This window comes from Perognathus longimembris, chromosome 11 (genome assembly GCF_023159225.1).
Source record: "Perognathus longimembris pacificus isolate PPM17 chromosome 11, ASM2315922v1, whole genome shotgun sequence".
Taxonomy (NCBI): domain Eukaryota; kingdom Metazoa; phylum Chordata; class Mammalia; order Rodentia; family Heteromyidae; genus Perognathus; species Perognathus longimembris.
The window spans coordinates 8,063,732-8,067,749 of record NC_063171.1 but is presented as its reverse complement, the minus strand read 5'-3'; the positions used below and the strand labels follow the sequence as shown (position 1 = coordinate 8,067,749).

The following is a 4,018-nucleotide window of genomic DNA, read 5'->3' as shown; positions in this document are numbered from 1 at the left end:
GATATTCTTTTAATTTTCTATCATGGGAAATGTAACTAAAAGAATAACCAGTACTTTTGCAAATTTTTGAATTTGTTGTACATAAAAATTATTTCTTACAACTGCCATGTGCCCAAAATACTTTGGAGTAATTTGTATGTAGTAATAAATAAACCCAACATTAAGTTAGATCACAATGAGAGTAAACATGAAGCAAGACCTTTAACTTGAAATACTAGAAGTGTTAACTACAATAAATGAAATAATTATGAAAATAAGAATTACCTTGGTATCAAGGATTAAGGATTAGATCTAGACATTAGACTTCAAAAGGCAGCACAGCATTCTTGAGATAAAGTCATTATGGAAAAACTGGGATTGTTGAAGGGTATGGTATCAATAGAAGTTGGAGACATACATCCATACAAGATAGTGAATAACCACAAGTTGGTTTGTGCAAATTAACAATCACCTTTGTATGTTCCCTTCAAACACCGATGAAGACACTTTTAATGTGAATTTAAAATATGCATACCTAACTCACTTGTAACATAGGTAGGTATTGTAATTGCATAAGTGATTGGGATTGACATGTGTATACTTTCTCATTGGTTTCTATATTATATATGTGCTTCTCTTATTATTTATAGGTAGAAGTTCATTATGAATCATAGAAATCACACGTTCAATAATGACTTCATACTTGGGGGACTTTTCTCTTCTTCCCAAGCAAGTCTAGGCTCCTTCTTATGTCTATTTTTCATCTTTGTCATGACCTTGACAGAAAACATACTCATGATCCTCCTCATCCGAGGTGATTTATGACTCCATACCCCCAATGTACTTCCTGCTCTGCCATCTCTCCTTCATGGATATCTTGCATATTTCCAACATTGTCCCCAAGATGATCACTGATTTTCTGTCAGGCAGCAGAACCATTTCCTTTGTGGGTTGTGGCTTTCAGTTATTCGTGTCTCTCATCCTACTAGGCAGCGAGTGTCTCCTCCTGGCCGCCATGTCCTATGATCACTATGCAGCCATCTGTCACCCACTGCGCTACCCAGTGATCATGAAGGAGGCTGTCAGCAGACTCATGGCTGCAGGATCCTGGCTGGTTGGGACCTTCAACTCCATAGTGCACACAGCAAATATCATACATTTATCCTTCTGTCATTCTAGGGCCAGTGATCACTTTTTCTGTGAAATCTCTGCTTTGCTGACACTGTCCTGTGTAGCCACATCACACTATGAAAAAATAGTATATTTAAGTGGAATTATTTTTCTTCTGACCCCGTTCTCCATCATCTCCTTATCGTACATATTTTTTTAATTTATTTTTTATTTATTGCCAAAGTGATGTACAGAGAGGTTACAGTTTCATACCTTAGGCCTTGGCCTAGTGGCAAGTGTGGCTCATATTCATGAAGCCCTAGGTTGGGTATACAGAAAAGGCCAGAAGAGTTGCTGCGGCTCAAGTGGCAGAGTGCTAGCCTTGAGCAAAAAGAAACCAGGGACAGTGCTCAGGCCCTGAGTCCAAGCCACAGGACTGGCAAAAATAAAATAAATAAATAAATAAATAAAAAGTTACTTGCATTCATGAAGCCCTGGGTTTGATTCCTCAGCACCACATGTATAGAAAAAGCCAGAAGTGGCTCTGTGGCTCCAGTGGTAGAGCGCTAGTCTTGAGCAAAATAAAAAAGAAGCAAGAAACAGTGCTCAGGCCCCCAAGTTCAAGCCCCAGGATTGGCAAAAAAAAAAATAAATAAGCTGAAGCTTAATTTAAACATAATGAGTAGTTTGGGCTGGGAATATGGCCTAGTGGCAAGAGTGTTTGCCTTGCACATAAAAATTTTGCACACAGCCTTCCAAATAAAATCCTCAGAGGCACAGAAAAAGTCCCTTTCCACCTGTTCCTTCCACATGGTTATGGTTACAATGTACTATAGGCCATGTATCATCACCTATATGAAGCCAAGATCATACCACACTTCAGGCCAGGATAAGTTCCTGGCCATATTCTACACTATTGTCACACCCCTGCTTAACCCCATCATCTACAGTTTTAGGAATAAAGAGGTTCTGGCATCTGTTAAAAATAAGCTGCAAAGTAACTTTCTATACAAAAAATGAATAGAACCATGCATACATATATTTTATGTTGGCTTTTACATATGTGATATGCTTAAGGTTAATGAATATAACTATTATCATTGTTGTTGGTTGTGGGGCTTGAACTCAGGGCAAAGCACTGTTCCTGAACTCCTTTTGCTCAAAGCTTGCACTCTACCACTTTGAGCAACACTACCTCTTCTGCTTTTCTGTGGAGTTATGTGGAGTTAAGAAATTCATATGCTTTCCTGCCCAGGATGTCTTTGAACCCACAATCCTCAGATTTCAGCCTCCTGATTACCTAGGACTACAAGCATGAGCCACCAGCACCCACTTTTCTATTATTTTATATTTTTTGTGTTCTTATTATGTCTTGAATATAATGCCTCAAGCACTCATTAGGCTGCCTCTCTGTGTATATATTAGACCTTAGGTTTCCATGTGTACTTCATTGAGCCATGTACAGCCTCTCACTCCCATTTACATCCACTGATTTACTGACTTCAGGAAATTCTGTGCTGAAATATTATAATGTAGTCACCATACTGTGCTCCAACAAAAACTATTAGATAATTGTGCCCTGAAATGGAAATGTATCTCAAGTTTCATATGAATATATATTAGTCCTGGTACTTGAATTCAGGGTTTGGGCACTGCCTCTGAGTTTTGTGCTCAAGAATAACACTCTATCACTTGATCCACAGTTCCACTTGTAGCTTTTTGGTGGTTACTTTAAAATGAGAGTCATAGACTTTCCTATCCATAATGGCTTTGAACATAATCCTTCGAAACCAGCCCCCTCACTAGCTAGGATTACAGATGAGAGCTACTGAAGTCAGGCCACTGCTTTTGTTGATTTGTTTTGAGTATTTGTCTATGTGGACTGACTTCAGACTGTGATTCTCTGATCTCAATCTCTTGATTAGCTATTGTTACTGTCATTCCCTTCTGCCCTGTAACATTTCTTTTAAAGACAGGTTTGTCTTTTTCTTTAGAAAAAAGAAGAGTGTGTTTTCTTCTTTTGATTTTTTAAAATTAATTTTCTTGATTAGTTTTCTAAGACACGGGGTTTTAATTGAGAGACAGGGAATCTGTGTTCATTGTTTATCACTTGGTATCTTTTGTAGTCCATAGATACACTTATAGGAAGTAACAAGTTGACCAATAGTCATATTGTGATTGTAAATCATATTGTGATTGTAAATCTAGTCAAGAAATTATCTGTATGATTTAATTATATCTATTTATAGTAAATATTAATTCATGTGTCATTTATGATTTATAAAAATTTATATAGTGTTGATAGAACAAAATTCACTACAATTAATTTATTAAAAATCCCTAACCAATTTAACCTATTTCCATTTCTTGGCCTCATGCTGCCCTCCATGTGTATTTCAGTAAGTCATGTACAACCTCTCACTCCCATTTACATCCCCTGATTCACTCACCGCAGGAAAATGCTGTGCTAAAATATTATAATGTAGTCACCATACTGTGCTCTAACCAAAACTGTTAGTTAAATATGGTCTGAAATGTATCTCTTGTTTCACAGGCATATTCAGTTTCAAATGTCCACTGTTGAAAAATTCTTAATGAATTTATTGCACAGAGGGAAATATTTCCAGTAAAAATTGGTTTGAATACTGTATGAATGCAAAATATATATATATATATATATATATATATCACTATATAATGATCAAATGCTTCAAGTTAATTATGCCCTAGCAATCATTTGACACTGAATAAATAAAGGGTAATTTTAAGTATCATGGTATTGACTAATAATTTTGTAAATAGTTATTAGACTCATAACGATATACAACAAAACAAAATAAATCTTAGGGAGCTGGGAATATGACCTAGTGGTAGAGTACTTTCTTCACATACATGAAGCCCTGGGTTTAATTCCTCAGCACCACATGTA

The 4,018-nt window shown here is 36.4% G+C and overlaps 1 pseudogene; it reads left to right on the top strand.

Moving 5' to 3' along the window:
* The first annotated feature begins 642 nt into the window (after positions 1-642).
* LOC125359980 lies at positions 643-2,109 on the top strand (annotated as a pseudogene).
* The last annotated feature ends 1,909 nt before the right edge of the window (positions 2,110-4,018 follow it).